At 27.4% G+C, this 6,921-nt stretch overlaps 1 protein-coding gene across 1 annotated transcript in view; it reads left to right on the top strand.

The window, feature by feature from the left end:
• Positions 1–6,921, top strand: part of LOC100169358 (cationic amino acid transporter 2) — a 100,066-nt gene that overhangs the window by 29,227 nt on the left and 63,918 nt on the right. The window lies entirely within an intron of this gene.

The raw sequence follows: 6,921 nt of genomic DNA, 5'->3' as shown, positions 1-6,921 counted from the left end.
ACAATTTTTAACATTTAAAAATACAGGTGATTTATTTTCGGGGAAATACACTCTCCCACATAAATACCAATTTGATATGGAATTACGTTATTTTTAGAACAAATATTGAAATATCCGTATTAATATTTTTAAATTTTAGTACAATAATACATTGATAACCGTATTGGTAAATGTGAAATGACAATGACTGGTTTCCTTATCTATTTTTTAAAATGGTTTTTTTTACATAGATTATTTTAATTTTTAGGCGAAAATTCGGTTTTTTCGGAAATGTATTATTTGAATATTCTCCAATTTTTCCAAGTTTTCCGAGGCTCTGGGAAAAAAAACCATTTTGTTCCGAAATTTTCCAGAAATTTCCCGGCATTTTGATCCCTACGTATATGTATATTTAGGTATAAAGGTATACCTTAATAGATAATATGTCTGTCGCTATTCGCTACTTTGTCTAGTGATATTCCAATAAAACCAGAATAACATGAAATGTTTTTGGTCTTGGGCTGCTTACATAATATAATATTATACGGACACATAAACGTGAAGACATAATATATTTTAAGCGTATTTATTCCTGACAACAATATTTTATAGTTATATTAAGTATTGTATTTGGTTACAATATCTTATCAAAAATGTATGATAGCTACTTTATATAGTTATTAGTTACTGTAACGGCTTTTCGTAGTAAAATATGTTTATATTTTTAGTTGCAATAACCGCAATTTATAGTTAGTACAAGTAAATAAATACAACTGAACCTCAATTGTAATACCAATTAAATGAATGGGTGTCGCTATGTTGACTTGAAATTCAGTGTTATATTATGAACTGTTTAAATGGTTATCACAACTATTACTTTTTTCCGTATATGTACTCTTGATATAATAGAGTAATGACGTCTAAATTTGTTTATTTAGTCGATAGTCAGCTCAAATAATAAATTAATTCCTATAGGTAATTATATTTATCGTTAAGATCAATTTTTTAAAATTTATTTTGAAAGTATGGTCTGGCCAACGAATATTATTAAATTTTCGGTTTTAACTTATGTCTTAAATTATATTTTTATTGCCCCTATTACATGAATCTTAGAATTTAAAATCTTCACTTTCTAAAGAAAGTATGAGTATTATTATAATTTGATTACTAATTTAAGAATTTCAATAATGCATAAAATCAAAAATATGCTTTTATTAGTGTCAGTTTATTTATTAATAATTACACATTTAAAATATAGTACATATTGTATCTGATAGATATTTCATGTATAGTAGGTGAAAATGTATAAAATTATATTTTCCCTTGAGAGTATGACAACATTACTACATATTTGAATTGTATTATTAAACAAGAAAATAATATGTATTCATTTTGAAAATTTGAAAGTTGATAATATTGTTTCGTATTTGTACCTATTTCCCGCTATTGGCTATGTATTTATCAGTCATTATACTAATGCTGTACAATGTATATTGAATTATCTTATATCACAAAGGTTAAAGGCTGTTCTAAAATAGTAGATAAATACATTTCAGTATTATATTACATTCTATTGAACAAATAATATTAATGGACAAACGTTGCTTTTTACCTAAAGTGCCAGAAACATGCAGAAAGGCACAGAAAAGCACTTATATATCAAGTGAGGGATCTTACTCAACCGACCGTACTAGGGTTTATGCGTTCAAAGGATTCTAGTTGAGATACGACTTTGACGTAAAGACCATGGTAGCTAAGAGTTAATTCATTATATATTTTTGAAGTATTAAACCTTAGTATATTGCTTGTGACATGGATTTGATTTGAAATCTCATTATAAATCTGAATATATTTTTTGTTTGTTTTTGATATTTTATCCATAACAGTATAATGTATTATACATTTATTTACAAATTTATAATTAGTAATTGTAAGTCACACATAAATAAGGTTATACATTTTTTATAGGTAACTAAATATAATTTGTACGACAAAATAGCCTGTTCAAATAGATTCTGAGCGTGATGGTCAAGAGGTTAGACGCTGCTCTAACTTATAATTCTATAAATACTTTTTAGTTTTAGAATACTATAAATTAAAAGTACTACTAAAGTTTCAGACAACATGTGTACATCGAATGATAAGTTAGCATATACTATAGATACAGTACGATAAAATGGATTTTATCTTGGAAAAGTTCACTTTAGCTGTTCCGAAGAATCATGAAAGTAAGGAAATATAATATTATATGATAGGAACTAAGAAGGTATCCAAATTTTTAGGTAATATCTATAGGTATATCCAATATACCTATCTAATTATCAAAATATGAGCATGAGCAAATACAGTAGACATGTAGAATATCATCATTTGTTCACATTTTTTTTCTATTAACATTTGTTTCTCCAGGATTGCCTTCTACTTAATTTATGCAAATTATAGAGTCTCTGATTGTAAATATTTTAGGTATCTATCTATATTCTATATACTAAATATTATGTGTTCGATGAACAGATTTCTAAGACAAATAAATAATATTCATGTTTGTTACGTTGAAATGTTATGGCCTATGTGTTTTCAATACTCCAATACTTACATGGATGGATCCTCTATCACTTATTTTTAAGCAATGTCACCTACATTTTGTTGTGTATCTTTAAGAAAATAGTAAAATGTCATATAATACGAGTCTTTTCTGACACTTTTTTTGTGGAGCTAAGGTTATCCCCAGGTACGCGTCATTCGATTCAGAACGCGTGTAACAGTGTATGAATCAAATATTAGAATTATAAAATATGACTATTATTATTTTGTGAAACAATGCCGAATTCACTATAAAATTTAAAGGTTATTTAAATTTATGAATGCATTTCCCTTCCAAATCTCAGCGTTTGCGTTTCAGCGTAGGTGTTGGGTGCCATGTATATTTTGATTTTTACAAGAACGATCCTTATAGGTATTTTATGTTATTACTATATGTACCAAACATTATATTATAGTACTGACGTACAACAGAAGCAAACTATTATTGAATGTATCATCGCACGAAAAGCCGTAATCGGAATTTCACGGATATTTCACTACCTACTGACGTATACAATATATATCTATATATAAATTTCAGGAGATAAAACTTTTTTGATTTTTTACTTTAACTGTTACGACAAACAACTAGTTTTCGCAAGTAACTTTTAGTTGAACTATACTTTCTGTTCTCGCTGAAACTATAATGTGTACATACCGTAGACTGTTGTTGTAGTCCGTAGACACGTCTTCGTAGTATGTAACATACTTGGCAAAAATTAATTTAACTTTTAAATTTATTCCAACCGTATGATAAAGTATAATATAAATAAAAATAACATTTTAACCTAAATTCATGCATCAGGTTCATACTCATGGATAATCAATCACGTAAACACCGAAGTACCGATACTATAAAATTGTAATTAATAATAATTTTCAAGTATAAAATACGATTATATTTTGTCATCTAGTTATTTTATATATGATAATCCGAGTAAATTGTAATATGTCAAATTATGATACTTTATGGTTTGTTCGTTATTATTATTATTATTATTGTTAAACTATGTCTATAAAAATATAAAGACATTTCTTGTATATGTTAAAATTATACCTACCTACCATACATATATAATATTCAGCATGTATACCTATAGTACCCAAGCTGGAGTATAGGTACCAGAATACTTCTATATTATTAACAATGTCGCGTAGAATAATTCAACGTTTTCGTACCCAGCCATCTTATACAACTGTATAGTTTACTTATGAAAAGTAATAAAGGTATATGCATTATATAATATTATGCATAGTATCAATTTATAAACAAACGCCATTTTTGCTGATAAAATCCCTACATTTTTGGTACTCGTGTTTCTGATTACACTACGAGGGGGTACCTACTAACTGGGTAATGACATTGTATACACGTTTTAAATTAAACAGCTAAATCAAATACAAGTTGATTGCTGCGCGCTATATACAATATATGTATCGTATTCGAACTATCCAATCAGACGTTATTTAATTTAAATCTATGTTTTAAAATCAACTGACCCACGCGTATATATTCATTAATATAACTATTTATAGAACTCTAAAAAAAAAAATATATCCGAAATACGCAGAGTACATATCTGTTTTGATTTCTGTTCGATATTTAACAATTAGGCGACAGAAATTCATTTCTATATGTCTGTCTGCACTGTAGTGCTTGAATTTGACTATATATACCTCGTGGCAATATTCATGAATTAAACACGAACGCCACCATTTTAGTTTTGAATAAACGGTATGAATTAACAACAAAAGAAAATGACTAAGCTTTTGGAGAATGAGTGATAGAGATAAGTGTAATAAAAAAAGTAATTTAAAAGTTTTTAGTGGTTATTTCTTCTGCTTCTTGATTTATGAAACAAATTCTGATTTAGTATGAACATTTGTGCAAAATGATCATTACCCAGTTTACCATATGTTTGAATAGTTATTAGTTGATTGTACAAACAACAATCAACATTGGCAATTGGCATAAGTAAACATTCATTCATATGACGTATCGTGCGATCTTTTCATCGTGTTGAACCAATATTGTAGGTATATTGCACAACATTGTTTCGTAATGAATTAAGCATAAATGTACAAAAAGGACTAACGAAAGCGAATGACATAATATTAATAAGTTGCAGTCCATTAAAGCGGAGATTACATTTAAAAATGTGTTCTAATAAGTGTTCACTTATGCATTTAAACATCTATTTAGTTACACTCCACAAAACGCTACAACCATAATAATAAATAATTCGAACAAGATTTTATTATACAGGTGGCTAGTTTTTAGCCATACCCAACTCTTACACAAGTTTACCTTTGGTCGGTTAAAATGCACACTGCCATTATGCAGTGACGATTAATACAAAATATGATTTATTATCGTCGGTTTTGTAATTAAACAGCCCAAGGAAAGTCCAAATTAAAAACGTTAAATAATGCATAATAGAAATTGTCACATGAAAAAAAATACTACTTTTCGGTCGTTTTAATATGTCGTTATATTATTGTCCTGCCATACGACGCATGTGTACACAACATATTTTAAAATTCCTACTACTTTAGAATTAAAATTATTTTCGTAACCGTTCTACGGTGTTTAATAATGAATTAGTGGGTTGAGGTGATACGGTCGTTGTTTTTTTTTTGTTTTTTTTTATGATTATTTACGTCGCACCCACACCATGAGCGGAGTCGGATCAATGAACGGCGTGACGTCAGAAAAAGGAAGACATGTTTATATTGTGTTTATATATTTGGAAATATAATATTGTGTGTTATTATTTTGCCGACACCCCTCACACTTATGAATGAGAATTGCCATTGATGTTTATTTTTTTCGTAACGGTTTTAAATCCTCCACTGTTATATGTTTGTAGAGGTTGAACAATAATGTAAATATTTGTTATATTTGTATTTAAGCGTAGGTACTTATGTGGTGAAACGCGCGTAAATTTTCGTCGCAGATTATTGTAAAACTGTTGTCATACACTGCCTACATTGTATAATTTTATAACTTTAGAAAATAATAATATTTTTAGACGATTCGATATTTTCATCTAGCTTAAATTTTGGCAATTGTTATTGTAACGAAACCAGTGTTCGGATATATCTAGATGAAATTTATCTAGATGAATATCTTGGTAATTATTTGTTCATCTTTTATCTTATCTAGATAAATAGTTACAAGGTATCTAAACGTTCGTCTTAGATATTTTTTTACTAATCTAAATAAATTCATCTAGATACATTTTTTATTGATAAAATCGCGAAATTGTACTAAATTTTTAAATATTTATACAGATTCTCAAACAAAGTTTATGGTTTATAAATAATGTAATTATTTTTATTTATATCAGTATTATTATTATGTTCCTAGTGCCCAACTAAAATATACCAAAATTTATAACCATTTAAAAAATAATTGTATCTTTTTTTTATCTAGATAAAAAAGTATTTATCTTTATCTTTATCTAGATAAATATGAGTTAAGATATCTTTTATCTCTATCTAGATACATTTGAGTTGCATTATCTTCATCTTTATCTAGATAAAAAAATACTTATCTAATCCGAACACTGAACTAAACAGACATTTTAGTCCGTTTTAAATAAACAGTATTATCCAGTTTATCCTAGATAAATACATAGTCGGTCCCCTTAATGTATGAGTGCCTTCAGTCATGGTTCCAGGGAGGCCTTAAGGGCTTTAACCCTTCACCTGCCCAAATGACTCATTTAATAAACACACTAATGGATTTTCAAGGCAAAAACAATTATGGGCTAAAAGAAAATTTTTTAACTAGATTTTGTTTGTTATTGTCACGATTTTGAAGATAATATATTACGCCTTCTTAATACATATTAATCATGTTCTAAAATGACATATGCAGTCTTTTAGAAGAAAAATGTAGCCCCCCTTCACCAATTTTATATTTCAAAATCAAATTGTTTATGAGTAAGTGTTTTGAGTTATTTCAAACGATTCAAAATTGTTGTTAAAATTAATTTAAAGCAAAGCTTTTATAGGTAATGTGGAATAAAAATGTATGACCTAGAAATAGTTCTTAAATGACTAGAACTTAACTATCATCTATTCTATCTTGATATTTACGAGTAATGGCTGAACATACGTTACTGTCATTATCCAACAGTAATTTGACAAAAGTACATAATAATAAATAATTTTTAAAATCTTGAGAGAATAAACTAAATGATACACAAAAGTTATTTGTTGATGCTTAAACCGATTGATAGTGTTTTTTCGTAAAATATTTTTTATCATAAATTATATTTTGTATTATTTATGATATTTTAATTCTATTATTCACATTCAATTTTCGATTTATTTAATACTGAAATATTTTAT

This window comes from Acyrthosiphon pisum, chromosome A2 (assembly GCF_005508785.2).
Source record: "Acyrthosiphon pisum isolate AL4f chromosome A2, pea_aphid_22Mar2018_4r6ur, whole genome shotgun sequence".
Classification (NCBI taxonomy): Eukaryota; Metazoa; Arthropoda; class Insecta; order Hemiptera; family Aphididae; genus Acyrthosiphon; species Acyrthosiphon pisum.
This window is presented reverse-complemented; position numbering and strand designations above follow the sequence as displayed.